The sequence below is a fragment of the Canis lupus genome, chromosome 20, assembly GCF_048164855.1.
Source record: "Canis lupus baileyi chromosome 20, mCanLup2.hap1, whole genome shotgun sequence".
In the NCBI taxonomy this organism is placed as follows: Eukaryota; Metazoa; Chordata; class Mammalia; order Carnivora; family Canidae; genus Canis; species Canis lupus.
This window is the reverse complement of record NC_132857.1, coordinates 50652043-50673441: the sequence shown is the minus strand read 5'-3', so window position 1 is coordinate 50673441 and position 21399 is coordinate 50652043. Positions and strand designations below refer to the sequence as shown.

General features: G+C 35.6%; 1 protein-coding gene across 3 annotated transcripts in view; it reads right to left on the bottom strand.

Moving 5' to 3' along the window:
• The window catches only part of ARHGAP15 (Rho GTPase activating protein 15), a 608584-nt gene that overhangs the window by 265668 nt on the left and 321517 nt on the right, over positions 1 to 21399 (bottom strand). The gene's annotated exons all lie outside the window — the stretch shown is intronic.

Below are 21399 nucleotides of genomic sequence, written 5' to 3'. Positions count from 1 at the left end.
GTTAAGTTCTTTGTGTCTCTATTTTCTCATCTGGTAAGTCGGGCTGATATCCACACTGAAGACTGTTGTATAAATTAAATGCCCCAATATTTGCAAAACACCCAGCATGATATCTAGCGTGTGATAAGCATTCACTAAAACACTGACAATTATGAATTATGAGGTTTTGATAGATGTTTTCTATCACAATCATGATTGTAATAGTAAGTGAACAGAACAGGTCGTATGAAAATTGCCCTCCTCATCCTCATCCCAGTGTCTCTTATTTTTTCAACATTTTCTGGGCATTTACTGTGTATCTGGTATTATTAGATTATAACCTTAGCTGCGGCATAAATTAAATATTTATTAATTTACATAAAATTAAATACATATTACTACAGATAGAATTTTTGACTGCTATTTGGCTCTCAGTTGAAAAAAAGGAATACTTGTATACAACCCCAAGAGTTTATCTGTGATTAATTTCTGCCAGGTAGAGTATATTTCAAGACTTTGAACATGTGTTGAAATCATTGGGTTTTGAAGAACTATCCATTAAAGACTTTCTGAACTGTGACAATGGATATTGACAGTGCTTGTCAGACTAAACCACTATTGATTGGCTCACATCATGTGTATAGCAAAACCAATTTCTTTCAAGTGCTTCTTCCTAACTGAAATACATTATTGAGCCTTCCTCTCTGTTTATTATAACACCCAAGCTCATCGTATGTAACACATCCAGCAAAAAGGTTTCTCAATGAGGGAAGCAGCAAACTATAACACAGAGAGAAGTGAAGGCACTTAGCAAGCCAAATAGTCTTGTACTGTAAGATGCTATTCCTTTGGAAAATATCGATCCCTTGCGGAGTCTTGTTTTTATTTTACAATCCTCTTGAATATGGAAAGATCATGGACTAACAGAGCTTTGCTATTGTTTAATGATCCTGTGACTCTCATGGTTTCTACCCCTGAATGAAACTATTTTAAGTATTGTGTGTATGTTTAAGTTGTGGGAAAGAAAGTGTTTATGTTGGGTCGCTGCTGCCCTGCCCACAAACACACACAGCACTACACACACACGTACTCCCCCAGGGATGTGACTTTTCCCAAACCTTAGAATGTTTTCTCCAGTGAGTGACTCAGGCCAACTTTGGCCATATGCTATGTATTGTACAGTTTTATTATTAATCTGAATTTGCATTGTTCCATTCTTCCCAAGAGGGCACATTTCTTACTGAAATAATGCTTTTACATAACAAAGAGCAGTTCTCATAATACTCCATGAGTGGGAGGAATTTTAGATTTATTTTTTTTTAGTTGAAAATATCATTATTAAGCAAAACCTGAAAAACATACCTTCTACAAGTACTGACTGATCATATCTCATGCTTTCTGCAGTGTCTTGGGAGCATTCCTGGGCCCAAAGAAACTTCAGCCCCAGTTTTTACTCCTTAAGAAGCTTACAGTTTACTGTATATAAATGCCTGGGGAAAGCAGGGTAATCCTAAATTCTTAGCATAATTCTCAGGGTATTCCTAAAATTGCCACCCCTCTAAAAAACGATCCTTACAGCTCACATGAGTCACTCTGATGATAAAACAGGAGAGATTTTGGTTAACTCTACAAATGCTGAATTAATGTGGGATGATGTTGCCAGTTTTTCTACTATGCTAAGTGTGGCTGGAAATTAAATTTTTTTTTTTTTTTTTTTTTTGCTTAGAAGGGTGGTAAATGCTACATGAGCAAAATAGCTCATTCTTCAAAGCCTCTTATTAAGCAACAGAGTCCCAAGTTTACTTGCAAGTTCTAGATTAGGGTTTCTCCCAAGATAAGGCTCCCTTTGAGTCTTGCCTTCTGCTCCTTGCTGCGGCCCAGGAGAATGGCTGCACTCAGCACCCCGGGGCCATGCCCTTCCTCTGGCTTTGCCCCTTGCCTGTGGCCTTCTCACTCCCACATTCCCTTGCTCTGAGACAGGCTCCTGGCCTTGGGTCCATTCTCTTGGCATTCTTTGCAGGGGTCACAATGTCCTCAAGACAGTGGCAGCCTCCCATGCTTTTGTCAGAGAAAGATCAGGAAATGTCAGGCCTGTCAGTTAGTCTCTCACAAAATAGTTTTAGTGGGACAGAACCTTCTATCAGAGGAATCGTTTTGACATAAGCTTCTAACTATTTGCTCCAAAATGTGCGTGCGAACCACTGATACCCTCCCCCACAGGAAGGGTATTGAAAATGCACAGGGTATGCTGAGCAGAGCTGAGGACACAGTATGTAGTCTATGGCTAAGTGTTCAGGGATAGTGGAGCAGTTTGTCCTCACAAATGCTGACAGACAGCTGCACTTTGCAGCTGGCAGTGAGCTTCTGCTCGCTAAACAAAGATCTAGCTGGAGCCCGGTGAATACTTGGCTCCATTGCAATAATCATAATTCATAACATACATTTCTAAAAAAGGGGAAAAATAGGAAAAGACCCATAAAGGCACATATCATTGTGACACTTGATGTATTGAGGATACAGGCTGCTTTATTTGTTGTCCATTTTGAATCTATCTGGGGTCCTGTATTGAGACGGTGGTCCCTGTGTATGGGTCATATGACACTGCTCTCTGCTTTCCAGCCACACCTTCAGATTCACTCTCCTTTCCATTAAAAAATAGTGATGGGAGATTTACTTTCTGTCAAATACCAGTTATTATCTCCAATATTTATTTTTCTAAATGAGTTCATTGTAATCAAATTGCCAAGCTTTTTCTTGTTTTTGACCATCAGATAACCCCATTCTTGGGCACAGCTCGTGGTGGAGTCACAGAAACATGAAATATTAACTCTGGAGTGAACATGAGGGAACATAGAGTAAATGCTTCTAACTTCTGAGGTGAGGAAAAAGACCCCAACTTGTTTAAGCCACTTGCCTAAGGCCACATAGTTAAAGAAGCAGAAAGGTAAAGATTCAACTCAAGTTTCTCAACCACCATTTCTGGGTTTTTGTCATCATATCCTCATGTCTCTCTAATCCTAGATTTAATGTGATTAGAAAAACTGCCCCTGTATCTGAAAGATTGCTTCAGAGGAGCCAGTTTTGTTGCTGGAGGCGCCCACTACTGGCCCAGTTCTTCCAGTGACCAGGAATTTTATATTTGAATCTAAATTAAATCATATGATTGTTTTATTCAACATATTTAGAATTAGAGAGTTTTGAATAGAATATGGAAATATATTTACATTTATATGCATAATTTTGCATAATAACATGAAAAATGCATGCCCCAAAGGGGAAATTACAGTAGCCTTTCTCTTGACATGTAGCAAAGCTACATGTTTTGCTATTATCCTTTTCTTTAACTTTTGGTAACCTGAAATCTGTGATAGATTATTATTATTTGGGGTTTTAAGCCTTCCCTTTCCCTAGGGAGAGAGGATCCTGCTACCAATTGCCAGGACACTCCTCCTGACACAGATGTCACTGAGGAGAGTGCTTTGCTGGATATCCTCTGCATGTGTTTCAGCCTAAACTAGGAGGGGATAGAGAGGATTGAGCTATGGATGGGAAAATGCATTTCACCGAGTGCCAACTCCTCTGAAATTCAAACTTTTGGACTATTGAACAGGCTAAGATCTTGGTTTTCTTCAAGCATGTTTACTCTTGACAAAGTAGAACTTCTGGTCTTGGAAAAAAAATGTCTTTGGGTTTTTAAGGTCTCTGAAAGCTTCTTCAGACATTAAGTACCTCTTACATAAAATAACACAGTGATGATTTAAGACCGGAGGAACTGGAAATGAGCGGATTAAATGACCTTTAAAATACACATAGGTTTAAAATTGAAAGGAAAATGCACTTAGCAAAAAAGCATTTGGGATTTATTTCTAAAATATGGTTGGAAACATTAAGCAAACTCAAAACGAGGCAACGCACACACATCCTCATTTTGACTTAAAGATCTACTTTAAATAACACAACAGATGTAGTCATCAGCATCTATTCCAACAGGGACACGCTGTGGATGGTGAGAAAGACACGGTAAGAGTTGAGTAATAATAAGAACTACTGTCATTGTTATTCCTTAATCCTTCAAACTGTCAAAGCAGAACCAAGAGTAAAAGAGAAATATTCTAGCAGGATCTGACTCCCTCCCTGTTTTGTCAAGCAGTTCAGCTAGGAAATTTCCACCAGGAAATATTCCCTTAAATTAGTCATCAGAAAGCAAGTGTAGCTATTTTCATTCAATAGCACGAAAGAGAAAAAAAATGAAAAACCACCTGTGGACTTTAGTCTGAAAACATGCCTGACAACACAAACAGGTGCTGGCTTATGTAATGGTTAAGAAAGCAGAGGGGGACAGAGCCCTTGCTAAGGAAAATTGAACTTAATTGTTCCATTGTGAGGGAATGGCCAACTGAGAATTATATGCTCTGGGTCATATAACATTTTGGCAAACATATTTATTTTGCCAATTCTGTGACCACGTGAAATAAACTGCCCTTGGGATACATGTTGAAGTCAAGAATGAGGGTGGGGCAAAGCAGATCTTCATGGTACAGTTTGGAATTTAATAATACTCCCTATATTCTCACCAAGCCTGACACACAGTTGGTGGTCAGTAAATAAATAAATAAATAAATAAATAAATAAATAAATAATAATTGCATAGTGTCTGAGCAAAATGCATGGTAGAAAGTACAAAGGCTTTTGTGTTAAGATCTGATCTTGAGTTCACAGATCCACCAGTAAGAAGGTGTGTGACTTTGCAGCCCTGAATTCCAACCTCCTCATCTGAAAGTGGGGATACAAATATCTCAATTGCAACATCATAAGCATTAAATATTATGATGTAAAAGACCACATGCTTTGTATGTACACAAGTAGGTTGCTATCTTTGTCATTTTCCTCCCTTTTTTCCTCATCTTCATCATTCCTAACATCATTAACACAATTACGGATTGCACCAGACTCCATAAAACTGAGTTAAATGGAGCTGGTCCTTGGGCTTTGGGAACTAACAATGAAAAATTACAATACCCGTATGTCTAAACAGAAATTAGATATGCATACTTGAAGACATTAGGAATAGGTATATAAAAATTATGTTAGGCCTATATTAATATTAGCTATCAGTAAAGAGCTATGTCCATATGGTATAGGAAGAGCCCTAGAAATTGTTTGCTGAAACAATTTCCACTTTTTTGCATGTTGTATACCAAATTCTCTAACCACATGAGTGTTTATTAATTATAGCTTTGATGGAAATAGATTTGCTGCCAATATAAATCTTTCCAGGTGAATGTATGGTGTGGGTTACTACTACCACTTTTGCTAATTAATAATAACTTTAAAAATAACAGTAATAAAAATCTCTTATTTTATCATTACCTTAAGATTGAAATCTTATGTCTAACCAAATAGAAATGGCAGGAGGTCTGTTTTGATAAATATGGCAGCAACATTACCTTATATCATGATAACTGTCATCAGAATTGTGTTGCAAGTACATCCCATGCCATGCAGCCTCAAGGCACACAAACGCATCCTTTAATAATCACAGCTAAAACATCTTTTTTCTATTAAAAAAAATAAAGACCCTTAACACTTGATTAATTGCAGCTGGAATATTAGTTCTGGAGAAAATCTAAAGATCTGAGGAGCTGAATTATGAGTGTGTGTGGCAGGGGGGTGAGGGGCTGGCGTGATGGAATAGGTTAGTAGACAGAAGATCCTTTGCTTTGCTGCTGCAGTTCATAGGGTCATATCCACTACTTTCAAGCAAGATTAGCTCTGACCAGTAGAGTAAAAGAAAACTTGGAAGGAGTGTCTTCTTGGTGAGCTTCCATACCATACCACCAGATGGAGACGATTGGTTATACGTACTGTCACTCTGAAATTCTACTTTATAGATACATTGGCCTCCTTACTCTTTCTTGAGCACATCCTAATTCAGGGCCTTTGCACATGCTGCTCCCTCTGACCTGAGCATTATTTCTTTAGATATCTACATAGGCACTTTCCTCACTTCCCCAGGTCTTCCCCTAAGTCTTGTCACTCACAGCTTCTCCCTCTCTACTCAAAATCACCAGCCCTCTCCTCCCTTAAGTGTTCCCTATCTCCTTTCCTTTTAAAAAAAATTTTTTTAAGTTTTTAAAGTTTTTTTTTTTAAGTATCACTATCTCACCAATATATCTTTTACTTCTTTTTTTGATATTTTTTTTTCCTCCACTAGAATGTTAGCACAATTAGAGCAGAATTTTTGCCTGTATTGTATTGTATTTATTTATCAGAGCCTCTAATCTCAGTCCCTAGAACAGTGCTGGGCAAATGATAAGTGTTCAATATAAATTAGTTGAATGAATATAAGAGTACTCTGAAGTCCTTTTTTAGAAAAATAAAATCTCTAATTCCTTTTTTAAAACATTTTTAATATGTGGATAAAACCCTATTTTCCATGAAAGTAAATTTCCGTAATTTATAATACTTTATAAAGAAGGAAAATTATAATTGCTATTATCATTGAAAGACAATCTGAGTGTATATTCACAACAGGTCTGAGAAGAGAAACAGACCCCCTTTTCTTTAAACTTTGAACATCTAGAAAAAGTTGTGGTATTCTTTCCTTATTTACCTATTTATAAACATGAGTATGAAATCATGTTGTTATTCTTCCTATTTTATTTAAATAAAAAAAGAACTTATATATAAAACACATTAAATATCTTCTAAGGATACTAATACATCCAAGGATATACTAAAATTATTCTAGATGGTATTTATTAGGAGGAAGGTGAATGAGAGATGAAGGAAAAAAATCATCAAGATAGAAAACTTGCATGTCTAATAATAATAATAACAATGACAAGGATGTTGAGGATAATAAACTCAACTCTCTGTTTCAATCTATAAGAAAGAAAGAGGGGGCAAGGTGCTGAGTTTCCTGGAGAGGCTGATTCTGGCCTAGCATGTGGCTGAGATCGCAGACTCCCTAAACCAGTACCATCCACATATGTAATTATAACTATTCTAGTAATAGCCTCAAAAAAGAACCAGCAGGCATTAATTTCAATAATATATTTTATTTAATCCCATCTATCCAAAGTATTATCATTTCTCCATGTAATCACTACGGAAATTATTAATGAGATATTTTAAATTATTTTTCTTGTGCTAAGTCTTTGAAATCTGGTGTGTATGTCACACCTATAGCCAGTGCATCTCAATTCCGACTACGGTATTTCGAATGCTCAGTCACCACATGTGACTAGTGACAACCACATTGGACAGTGCAGTTCTAGAGGAAGCCTCTGCATGTCCCGGCTGAATGTGGACATGTGTCAGTATAGAGATGACTCCCTGGAGTCCATGGGTGGGGCATCACTGCAGCTGGTACAGTGACCTGAGTCAGAGAGAGCCTCATCACACCAGTGGGCAGTGGTGTGTCAGAAGAGAAAGCTTTCAACTTGCAAAGCCTTGTGCCCATGACAGAAATCAGAGTCACCAAAACCAGAGACATTTTCTGATGTGAGTTGTATTCCCAATTCTTTCTCCACCTGGCTTTATGTTAGTATCTCAGTAGGAAAATTTGTATGGGGATCCAGAGTGATTCATTAGAGATAATAATTAAGAAAAAAGCAAGATGACTTTCACTGCATCTCAGGTTGATAGAGCAGGTCAAATGAGTTTTATTCTATTCTTTTATCTGCAGTAATTAGACTTCTGAATTTTGGTATGCCTATTGTCAAGTCCTGCTCTGTTGCAGTGTGCCACCTGTGAACATGCTAGTCATCTCCTCAATTGGTTTTATACCCAAACACTAAAATAAATATATCTGGAAGGAGTGAATGGCTTAACTGTAGGTTTTCAGGAGTTAGGTGTTTTGAGTTTATAATCTGTGCTTTCTGTACTCATGACAGTTATAATAATTTCAAAGTGGCTTTAAGTTTATAATCTGTGCTTTTTGTGCTCACGACAGTTATAATTTCAACGTGGCAATGCTTACTTGACCTTCCTATTAAAGAGAAGTATATTTTTAAAAACTCATGACAAAATACAAAGTTTAAATTCTCACAAAGGGTCAGTTTCATATGATCTATTTCAATAAAGGAAAGACTGGGTAGACAGTCTAGATTACATGTATTCTCCAAGTCATGGTTTGGTCTGGGGAGAATAATTGGAGACATACATGCTTAGACATAGTGTATACTTGACTACAGAATAAATTGGTTTTGTTCCATTTGAGATTTGGTTTTGCTCTTAATTGCCATATATTTAGCTGACTTGACTGCACAATGATTTGAATAGACTACTGATTTTACTTGTATGCCATTTCCCAGTATGGGAATCAATTCACATAGTCTCAGTCAAAAATTATTCCAACTCAGAAGTGTATATGTCTCTCAACTTTTATATCAAACACACACACACACACACACACACATACACACACACACTCACAAAGGAATCCATAACATTCTTTGGGCCAGGTGAGCTATATTGTGCCATAAACCCTAGGAATTAATAACAAAACAACCAATCCATCATGACATGGAATACAAGAAAAGTAAATTCTGAGAAAGCAGCTTGACTAGTTAAACAATAATATTATCATTTCAAATAGGTTTATGAAGCCCCAGGACCAGTTATCAAAACCAAAGCCATATTCACCTTGGTTATCAGCTAAAGACTTCAGGATCAACTTTATTTTCCCTCCAAATAATTTTGTTCATACTGAAAATAATCATCAGATATCATTTTAAAGTTTTCATGTTTAAAAGTGCCTAAAGAGAAGTTGAATATCAATAGAATTCCACTTTAATTTTAAGAACAGGATCATGTCTTAAATATGATGAATAGGATTAAAATGTTGCTAGGGAAAAAAAAAAAAGCGAACTGGCTCCCATTCCCCTTGAAATTTTTAGTGTGCATGTAAGTACTTAAAATATAAACTATATAGCAATTGACACTGTGAAGCAATACATAATCAAACAAGACACTGTGAGGCAGATTGCAAACTTCCCTCGATCATGTTTCCCAGCTTTAGGAAAGCAAAGGTCTAATAAACATGAACTTGAACTACAGTGAACGTACTCAAATCATCCTTAGAAAATAGGTATTTACAACAACAAAGTAGTACTGTAATGGCAAAGATAGATGAACTAAGCTTAGATCTGTGTAATATAAAAAAGGAAACTGATTATATAGTACAAATAATTTTGCTGTAATATGACAGCCTAATGACTTAAGTGCCCAATATCGTCATTATGGTTCTGAACCCCTTGTGCATTAGCAATAAAGACTCAATATAACTACTGTATAATTCATATTTTTCCATGAAAATCTTGTTCTTCTTTTAAAATAGTTGCATCTATAAGATCTGTAAGCCTAAATGGAAAAAGTTAATAACTTGAATTGTATATTATGTCTGTGATGTGGTCTGAAGGTGTTCTCAGTGAAGTTTCTAACCAATCTTTTGATGGAAGGAAATGATAGTTTTGGACATATAAGTTTATTTTAAGATTTCTCAATCTAGTAAGAAATACCTATTCTGTTGTCCTGTACATTAATTTATGGTGTACATAAGTCCATGAAGATTGTATAGTTCTTAGCTAACTACTGTTACATATCTGACCAATGCATTTTAATTTCATGGGAAACAACAAATACTTGACTTGAAAGTCTAGCAAGTCTTTAAAATGTTCATCTTTACTGAATATTTACAATGCATACAGCCACTAGTTTAACCTTTTTGCTAAACAGGGTAAATGAATTGTACAGAATAGTAATTAAACAAAAGACTGCAAAAGAAATCATGGAATTGAACACTGGGACAAGGCATTATTTCAAGTTTTCAGATCCATTTCCTTGGATCCCAAGTCTTTATGTTTGCTAGAAATCTCTCCTCTCTCATATTAATACGAGAGAAAATGGTGCTTAAAAATGTAGCAAGTGTAGGTGTTTTCAGGCCACAGAGACGTGTATCACGAAGCTATTTTTCTAAGAGATGCTGAGAAACATGAGAAATTAAAGATGTTATTATCTTGTATTTTCTTCTTTTAACGTTTGTAAGGGAGCAGCTGTGCCCGATTCTTAGTGTAAAAGGAAAACCATATCAATTTTACTCATTTTTGCGTTTGGAATGAACATGTGATGAGAAGTACATTTTGCCATTACCGAATCGGGAGATGTGACAATAATTGTAATGGGTGTTGTTTCATCTACCTGCTAAACTGGTCCTCCTTGCTCAAAATATGGTGTTGTGGGGTGGCATCAACCATCTGGCATCACAGAATGAGAGTTTTACAAAGAAACTTCTTGGATGTCTAAAAATGATGTGAGGATAGACAAGCCCCTCAAGGGTGTCTGCACAGATGCAAATCACTTACATTTGCAAATGTGTGCACAAAAGAGAGGATGGAATTACCGAGCGAATGGCTCCCCTCAATTACCTGCTTTGTGCCTGAATATGCTTGATTTATGAGCATAGGACTAGGAGTCAGGAACTTGAAGAACGAGGAAGACAAAACTCATCATGTAAAATACTCCTTTCCACTGATACTCAAAACACAACGTATGAACGCTTGGACAAATATATATGCTGGATTTATACAACCAACTTTTTTTCCTTCATAAGCTGAAATTGAAAAAAAAAATATTCAATTCAAGCTGTCTTTTCCATGAGTCTTGAGAAACTGCATTGTTTTGAAAAAAAAAATTGGCTTGATTTTCACAATTTTAAAAAAATGGTTATGTGGAGAATAAGATTGTGCCCATAAAAGCCAATTGTTTCCAAACTGCGCTGTATTGTTTGGCCCAAATAATTTGTCCTTCTATATGGAAGTAGGAAACCATGACAAACTAAAAATACAATAGCCAATCAAAACAAAAATTCTTCTGTGAAATCACTTTATCATCCTGGGATATTTACTAAGACCTCAAACAACTCCCCCACCTGCCCTGCCCAGGCCAGTGTGACAAAAAGCAAACTCCAGAGACCACAACACAACAGGAACCATTTTTGGAAGGAGGAGGAATAAGGAAAGAATTCCATTTCTATGTTGTCACTGCTGTTCAAGGAACTAGTTTGTTGACCAGCAAATATGGCCGTCTGTTAAATAGAGTCCTAAAGAAAGACGTGACAAAGCATTCAAGGCATGGGAAGACTTTGCTGTCTTCTCTTGCAGAAGGAACTAGTGGGTTGATGCGAATTTGGGCTTCTGAAAAGTGTCATACCTAAGCACAAATGGAGACCGTAAAGCTAATTTAAAATGTCATGGTTGCTAATATAACAAAAGGTGGCCCTTAGTTAATTTTTATGTGGTGAGATGTCAAAAGTAGTGATGAAAAGAAAAACATATTTATACTTCTCACTTGCTTAGCGTCTAAAAGGTAATTATATTTTCAAACATTTTATGCTTTTTTTATACGTAAGATATCAGCATAACTTTCTGCTAAAAAAAAGTGTAAATGAGGATTTTAAAATACTGTGTCAGTCACACCCTAAAAATGCAGATATTAACACAATGAGGAAGGCCTTAGTGACTAGATTTCCTATATATTTAATAGCCCATATTCATCATATCTGAGAGTAAATTATCTATTGCAATTACCTATGATTCTAAGACTATAGACTTCTTATTACCAAGACCTTTGCTTTTCTCTGATTTGGTCACCTTGGTTAAAATATTGTGGGATTTTGGTTCAGCCCTGGAAATGAGAGCCAGCTGCAGAAACCAGTTTAAGACTGACCTTAGCACCCCCTGTTCCTTCTTTCCTACTCCTTACTCTCCCATTTCCTTTGCCCTACCTTTGCTCATCATGGATCTTTTGGCTAGTGCTTATTATTAAAATATATTTTAAAATGTTCATGGAAAGCCACTAAAGAACAAAAGCAGGAAGAGGTTAAGGAAGAAAGATATAGGGAAGAGGGAAAAAAATGGCAGTGTGCTGAAGAGGGGGCCAAGAAAATCATTTTGAGGGAATGATGGGAAAAAGGCTGCCCGTCTCAACATTTTAAAGATAAAATGTGTTTATTAACCTAAGGAACTATTTTAAAAGAAAGGTTTTTTAAAAAGATTTAAAAATAGTAAAATTTGTTATATTAAATAGTTGACTGTGATAAAGACGTCACTGCTTTAGGAGAATGAGAAGGATTTTCTGATAAGGTAAAGGAAAATTATCCAATAAAAGGGTTAAGTTGATGTGGAAATCTAACCAGTAGGATTTTGATATTATGAATACCTATGGTAAAGGGAAAAAATTAGAAACTAAGAAACATTATGAGGATGCAGCCCAGAATAGAAATCTCTAGAAATGCCATAGTTCTCCAAAACAAACTTCTTGAGATGTTTTGACAATTAACAAGTAAAGAAGCAATACTAGCCTTGATTATATCATTTCCACTGTAACAGAAGTTGTCTTGCCGAGAAATTGTCATATAAATTTCTGTTATTTACATTAAGAAATATAAATAACTTGTCTGGCAAGATGAAACATAGCTTTCTAAACTTACATGAATATACGGAGATTTATTAAGTTATTTATTTTCGCTTTTTATGTTTGCCATAATGTTTGCTCTATTAATAAAAAATTCATTTCAGGTTATGCTGTTGTTATGTCCTCAATCACTAATGCAATTTGTTCTGTTGCTCAAATTTAGAACTCCATTTTCTATAAAACTATGATAATTTCAACTTATTCTTTTTTTAAGATTTTATTTATTTATTTGAGAGAGGGAGAGAGAGAGAGAGAGAGCACCCAAGCAGGGGGAGAAACAGAGAGAGAGAGGGAGAAGTAGGCTACCTGCTGAACAGGGAGCCTGATGTGGGGTTCGGTACCAGGACCCTGAGATCATGACCTGAGCTGAAGACAGATGCTTAACGGACTGAGCCACCAAGGTATCCCAGTTTCAGCTTATTCTTTATATCTATCAAATTATATCTAACTTACCAGGTCACCATTAAAATAAATATAATTTAAAAAATTATCACTAACTTTGATTCTCCTAACATCGATTGGATAAATCTAAAGATGTTATTTTAACTTATTCTTATAGGAAAATAGCCTTTACTTCCAAGTCTCTAGAAGTTCCAGCTAGGCTGGCCTTGGCTGTCATCGGTCTCACCAAATCAAAGCTAAATAAGTGGTTTTGATTAAAGTATATTTAATTTTTTTAGGCATTCCAAGCATTACATAAGTCACTCTATAATCTTACTTTTTGGAAAAAAGGGTGAGACACATGGGTGAAAGTAGGATTCTGCTGTGGAATGGAGATGTCTCCATGAACAGGACAGAGAAGTGTGGGAGTTTCTGCGAGCGCTGCACATCATGGAATGGACTGCAGAGCGGGGGAGCTAATTCTAATTTTCCCAGCCTCTTGACAGCTGTGTGACGTTGGGGAAATGAATGTGCCCGTGATGGCTTTTGAATGTGTCAGCCTCGCTAGACTGAACTATAGACCCTAGTTACTCAATCACACACTAATCTAGGTGCTGCCATGAAGGGATTTTGCAGAGGAAATTAAAGTCTCTAATCAGTAGACTTAAAGTTAATCGGAAGTGAGCTCTTTAAAAGAGGGTTTATGCTTCCTTGAGGCCAGAGACTCCAAGTACCTCCAGCCTGAGGAATTCCAGTCTGGACCTGATTTCCCCTGCCTGCCTGCGTGCCCCATGGACTTGAAGCTTGCTAAGCCAGCCCCCACAATCGCCCCTCGTTGTCTCTCTGTCTCTCTCTCTAGCTGTCTGTGCATCTTCCATCCTTCCTACTAGTACGGTTCTGCTTCTCTGACCCTGACTCACATGGTACCTTTTTGGCCTTTCACCTCTTGTAAAAGTGCAACGTTGGTTAAGTATAATCTCAGTTACCTTGCCACCTTTAATGCATGTGACTGTGATTTTAGGGCCACATTCTCTTATTTGAAGGACATTTTTAAAGAAGGTAAGTTGATTTGTTCACTCTTGTATCTCTGGTGATAGGACAGTGTCTAACGTATGGCACGAACGGAGGGATGGATGGCCTATTCTCTGTGTGTACTGGGCATGTGAAGTTGGTCTCATGGTCAGTGAAGCTTTGTGTTTTCCTATTGTTGGCATTGTGGGAGAGTCATCCATGAGGAACTATCTCTTCTCTGTAGCCTTTTAAGCTTTTTAAGTGTTTTTCCAAAGTTAAAAACTTTAAGCTGTCACTTTTATAGAGAAAAATTTCTACCACAGAACCTCAAATAAATAATAATAATAATAATAATAATAATAACAACAACAACAACAACAACCATAATAATAAACACTCAAGCAAGCAACAAAAATCCCTGGCAGGACGGAGATGATGAGTCAATTTCAGTTTATATTATACATTTTACCACAACCATCTCTATATTTCATGCACACCTGCACACAGTCCATTTTTAATGATGAACTTCAAGTCCTGTTGGAACCAGTGTTAATGCCCATTTGTTCAATGTACTATGCTGACCCCCAAAGGCAAATTACATTTACAGGCAATTTCAGAAGCAGAATTAAGTATCATCTTTTTTATATATATTTCATATTTCCTTACAGAAAAAAGGCACTCTAGGTCATACTGAAGAAAAGGTGGAAAATAGTACTTTTTTTTTGTTAATTTAAGATTTTTCCCAATGAATTTTTTACATCTGTAGATTCCATTACTTGAGTTTGCTTCCTTTAAATGATGGCGGAAAAAAACACATTTCTCTAATGGTAGCAAAAATCAATTCATGCTAGCCCTTATATCATTTAGCCCAAACGAAGAAATTATATATATTTATGTTCCCTGGGGTTTCCTCTCAATTCAGAGAAATGAAGGCTTCACACTTGAATTCACGGACTCAAAAGCGTGCCAAAGGGAAAGAGTACTCTTCTAGTACAAGTCAACTTTGAAGAAAATGTTCAAGGATTTTTTTTTAAGATTTTATTTATTTATTCATGAGAGACACAGAGAGAGGCAGAGACACAGGCAAAGGGAGAAGCAGGCTCCCTGCAAGGAGTCTGATGTGGGACTCGATCCCAGGACCCCAGGGTCACGCCCTGAGCCGAAGGCAGATGCTCAACCACTGAGCCACCCAAGCATCTCTAGTCAAGGATTTTAATGTAAAGATTGGCTTGAGTCTTTTAGACTCACTAAGAGCTAATATCTTACTTCAAATCAAAGGGAAATTTTCCTGGCAGCAAGGCCTCTCTCCCGGAGCTGATGTCAGATGTTTTGCCCATGTTCTGTGTGTCTGTTCCCCTGTGTCAAAGGTGGCAGGCATGCTCCGGGAGCCGCCAGCCCTTCTGCCCCTGCAGGATAGGGCCCTTGCCCTGAATCATGGCCCAACTCAGAAAATCAACAGAGGCCATCGGTGCTCCGGGGTCCTTTCCTAAGTGTCCTCCAAAATGGCAAGATTTCAACTTTCTCCTCCTACTCTCATTTCCTTCTTGTCAGCGAGAGGAGGAAACACACATATACGTTACTTAGAAAGGATCAAAGTTTAGATAAAATCTTCTAAGAAAACTGTATCACTTCTTGATTAAATACAATTGAGAGAAAAAAATAATATTGAAGAATAATAATCCTGATGCAATTACCATAATCAAACAATAGATCACAATTTTTGCTTCATGTCTAAGGTCTGGTTAGGATACAATAAAGTCTATAATTCAACAGTATTCAAGTACTTTGTCTTCTCTTTACACTCTAGCTCTTTGATGAGAAATTATGTCTTCAGAGTCTAGATTTATATTTTTTTCAGATATATATCATTCATGCTTTCATGTATGGAGAGGATAAAGTAAAATTAATAAAACTAGTAGTATGTATTGTAGTCTTTATGTGTGTGTATATACACACACATATGTGCATTTGTGATACATATGTGTATGTGCGATTGATATATATAGTAGTCATATGTCCAAGCAGGTTTCTGCTTTCATAATTCTTATTAAACAACTTTTGTAGCCTATTTTTTCCTTCCCCACACTTCACATTACTCCATGCACAATCATTCTGTGATTATATTTTGAAGACGAAAATGTTCATGGCTACATAATACACCATCACATAAATGCACCAGGACTTACTTAACAGGTGCCCACTATTGGCAGGTGAATTATTTCTTTTTTTTTTTCACTGTGCTCAATAGCACTTTAACTCAGACTTTTATTTTTTTTTATTTATTTTTTTTAAAGTTTTATTTATTTTTATTTTTTATTTTTTATTTATTTATGATAGTCACAGAGAGAGAGAGAGGCAGAGACACAGGCAGAGGGAGAAGCAGGCTCCATGCACCGGGAGCCCGATGTGGGATTCGATCCCGGGTCTCCAGGATCGCGCCCTGGGCCAAAGGCAGGCGCCAAACCGCTGCGCCACCCAGGGATCCCTAACTCAGACTTTTAGATTATTATTTCCTTTGAACAGATTTCTAGAACTGAAATTTAGTTTGAAGAGTACAAAATTTTAAGGCTGTTAGTGCTCATTTCCAAATTGCTTCACAGAAAGCTCATATATACAATAAAGATAGAATAGTTATATATAAAACTGCATACACATGCATATGCTTTTGTATCTGCATATTTCTGAAGCAAGAAAGTATAATATTTGATGACAAGATACATGAAAAAATGTAATATGTTTTCTTCTTTTTAATTTTGTTTTTGTTTTTAAGCGATAGATTTGAAGTACTATGACTTACTCCATCTTTACAATTCAAGATGTAATAGGGCAGGATGCAGAAACAAAGCAAGTAAAGCATTCTCATTTAACTAGATGCATCACTTTGGCATTTTAATCTTATGCAAATGCCTTGATCCTTTGACTTGGATTAAATGTTGGCAAAAGCAAATCATTGCAACTTGGATCTTCTTCTATGCCTACTCAGGTCATCCTACTTCTCATACTCCACTGTAGCTCTGGAACGGTGTTCACCATGACCTTCCTGAAATCTTCAAGTCTTACTCTGGTATCACTTGTTAAAGCAGGAAACAGGTTATTAAAAGTTATCTCCCACTAGGCTAACCTAAGCTACTAGCAATCTTAAGAACCATTAAGTTAGTATATAAAAATATAAAACTATGTCTCCACATGTTGAAATCATGTTGCGAGAATGACTTTCAGAGCATTAGTTCCCTGAGGCTAAAGATCTAACCAATGATTTCCATTAAAAACCAAAAAATTAGGATAGTATACTAGCTAGATGAGAGCTCATAACTGTCCTGACTAGTTTACCATTATTTACATACATTATCTCAAGCTGATCACAGACCAAGTATTGCAACATCATTTCACAAAATTGTTCTGTATTGTCATATTTAGTTGCTGTGAGATGCCAAAGCAACTGAGTCTTGACTTCAAAGCAAGAGTAATGGTTCATCCACAATGCAGAGGAAAACATTAGGAAGAAGGGGGTAAATATTTTTTTTCTTTTTTCTTAAACTACTTGTGAAACAGATATGGACTTTAATGATCTTAGTTGACAAAACCTAGAGTTCTTAATAGATATGAGTCCATTTTCAACTGTTAAAGAGCATGAAGAACTTTCAGACCATTCTTTTTCATGGCCTATGATCACCAGCCTTTCAATAGGAATATCCTTCCCCCTTTATTGCTTTCTAATCACACTATTGGTAGTGCTTGAAGAGTTTGTGTGAAGGTCTCCAGAGCAGAGTCCTTTGAGACACTTATTGGAAAATCAGGGTTGAAGCTCTTGTCATATTGGACACCTCAGTGCAGACTCCTGCTGTTCATGGCAGCTGTGGCTGCAGTGGTGGTAGCAAGCTTTCTATTGCTTTGATTTTTAGTTCCTAGATTATATGTGCATTTTAAGATTTTTCTTTGTAAGATTTTTTTATTTATTTATTCATGACAGACACAGAGAGAGAGAGAGAGGCAGAGACACAGGCAGAGGGAGGAGCAGACTCCATGCAGAGAGCCCAATGTGGGACTCGATCCTGGGATTCCAGGATCATGCCCTAAGCCAAATGCAGATGCTCAAACGCTGAACCACCCAGGTGTCCCAAACTTGGGACATTTTTGAGGCAGATTTTGAAGGGCTGTATTTAGATATTCTACTATTTTACTTAGTTACTTTGGTTAATTTTTCCAAAATAATCTGTCCCATTGGTTTTGCATCTATCAGAATACAATTTTATATACGATTGTCTTAAAATGTAACTTCTTTTGTATCTGCTTCACATTTTAAATTTTAGTTAATTGTGCTTCATGTCCTTTTCAATTAGACTTTTCCATTTTTATTTCATTCTTAACAAGATTATTTTCCAAAGAACAACCTTTTAGTTCAATAATGATTTATTTGTCTTTTCTTAATTGTTTTTCCTTAATTTGATCACTTCTATATTCAGATTTAATTTGTTAAATTTAGTTATTAAGGGACGCCTGAGTGGCTCAGCAGGTGAGTATCTGCCTTTGGCTCAGGGTGTGATCCCAGTCTTGGGATCAAGTCCCACATCAGGCTCCCTGCATGGAGCCTGCTTCTCCCTCTGCCTATGTCTCTGCTTCTCTCTATGTGTCTCATGAATAATTAAATAAAATCTCTTTTAAAAAGTAGTTATTAAGACACTTGTTGAGTTAAATACAAACTCATTTTACTTTCTTGTTAATATTAAAAATATTTAATGCTATGCATTTGCCTCTGAATATACCTTTGGTTGCATACTATTGAATTTGATATTCACTGGACTTTTCATTAGGACAAGAGCAATTGAAGGAAATATTATTTTAATTAACAAGTGACTTGGGCATTTTTTTAATATCTTGTTATGAATTTCAATTTTTATTACATTTATTATATCTTATTCAGATTACATTTCTTTATAATTTCTACACTTGGGATTTTTCAAAAATCTCTTTGTGGCTCTAGTATGTTGAAAATAATAAATAGTATGTGGGATAATTAAAAATAAAGAGTAGCATCTGTATTTAGGATACAAACCTTGATACATATTTATTAACCAATAATATAAATATATAAAATATGTTTTTTACCTCCACCATAATTTATGAATATTTATCTAAGGTTAAATTTTATATTCTAATACTGAATATTTGTACATATGCAGATTTCTGAAGAGGAACTTATTTGGGAACTTAAAAGTTAGAGTTTAAAAAATATAATTAGAAAATAACAAACTTCAGAATAAGTTCATAAAATAATCTCACTAATTTTAAAAATCATATTACATTTTAAGACTTTGTTTTTACTTCTTAACTCACCATCTGTTAAATCAATAAATGCTGAGCTTAATTTTTATTATTATATATTACTTTCTGAATCAACTTTCCTTGACATTTGTGCTTTTTCCATCTGTCAATATGGCCTTTAAATTTATTTTTATATACTATATAAACACACACATGCATTTATATCTGTATAAAGATCTTTTTATCTTTCAAAACACATGTACAAAAATCATTTAACAATATAATTATTTATACATATTAACAAGTAAAACTTAAAGAAAGGCAAGAGAAACTAAAAACAAAATTGTACAGAGCTAAAAGATATAACATGTGTTTTGAGTTAGACTGCTTAAGTTATATTCTGGGCTCCAAAATTAAATATTTGTTTTTCCTCCTCTGTCAATGAATATAAAATTATTTTTAATATATAGGATATTTGAAAGATGAGAGATAAGAAAATTCATGCTATGTGCTTATGGCACACCTGACATTTATATGTTTTTTTTATTAATATTGATGTTAAATATGAAGATCAATTTAAAAATTTCTCCAGTAGGAGGAGAACGCTTTAGCTTTTTGGAAGTGAATTTAGCCATATTACTTTATATCTTTGTTTACTTTATATCATTACCTAATGCATTTAATTTTAATGCATAAAACAATGGAAAATTCAAAAATTATCATTTCACTTGTAATTATTCTAAATTTTTCTACAACCCCCAATTAATTTGTCACTCCATAGTTTATATTTTTATCGTTTTGTTTTTAAAATTATGCAAGTCGTATGAACTGTTTTTATTTGGTCTAATGGAAGTTTCTAATATTAATAACTAACATTTCAAGATGACTTACTCTATTCTAGGCACTATCCTAAGCACTTTCAGGGAATAAGTGATTTAGTCTTCATTGCCAATCTATGAGAAAATGTTACTCAAGTTGCACAGATGGAACTGGTGGGGCCATGACGTACACCAAGGTCATTTGGTTCTAACATCAACACTTTTCCTTATTATACTGCAGCTGGACAACCAGGTAAGCTACCCCAATCCGATTATACAGGTCGCTCTTGCTACTTAACAGCTGGGCTTTAGGTAATTTAACACTGTTTTTATTAATGAAAAGTAACTGATCCTCATTCTTAGAGCCAGCTAGGAAATGATTTCATCGTCTAGAACATCAAGGATAAAAAATACATCAGGACTCAAGCTTACAGCATCTTCACTTATTAAATCCCCTTGACTCTTACACCATGTCCATGGTGCTGTATAACCTACTCCATAGGTGGGAGTTTGCCCTTAATGTGAATACAAAATTTCTGATAAATTCAGTGTGAAATATAAATATAAACTTGAGCAAAGTACTTTGCCAAAAGTATACTTATCTAGTCACTATTATAATTATTTTGTTGATGAAATCAAGCAGGTATACTTTTAGAAAAATTTCATGTGGAACTTCATCTTTAAATCATCTTGGAGAGAATAGGAAATAACTACTTAAAATGTGACCATAAACACTTTTTGTCAATGTAGAATTGAAAACACTTGGAACTTTTTTTAACTTCAGTGCTTTAAGCAGTGTGTACGCAAGACAACTTCTCAATAAATGCCTGTGATGTGAATGTGTGAACTGACTGCTTGCTCCTACTACTCTAGCTTTTTAGATTTACATCATTTTTGCTTAGACTGCAAATATAGATCCTAGCTTTTTAGAGCTTATTTTGTCTTCCCTTAGTCCCCAGATATAAATCATTCTGATCTAAGTTAATCTATCTATATTATGAATTACAATACAGAGAAATTACTAATTTCTTTACATTAAGAATGTAACACAAACATTGGGAGGGGTATTACTTGTTTCTTCATTGGTTTTCTAAGTTGATTGGCCAATCTATTTGCTTGGGCCTTGGTCCTATTCTTCTATTCTCATGCTATCCGAGTCCTTTTCTTTCTATGTGTTCAGTGGAGGAAAAGCAGAGTTTAAGAGTAGATGAGGAGCTTCACTCCACTGTTAGGATCTACAAACAAACAAACAAACCAGTATAGATTGGTTGCTCATCAGGCTGTTTTCCCAGCCAAATGAAGCACATTTCTGGTTGTTTTAAGTATTAGATTCTTTTTTTTTTTTTAAGTATTAGATTCTAATTTTACCCCAGAAGTCTTCCAAACATATTTAAAAGGTAAAAGTATCTTCCTCTGATTGATTGATTCACCCCTGATTTACAACCAACTTGACCCAATAGTGAAAAAAATA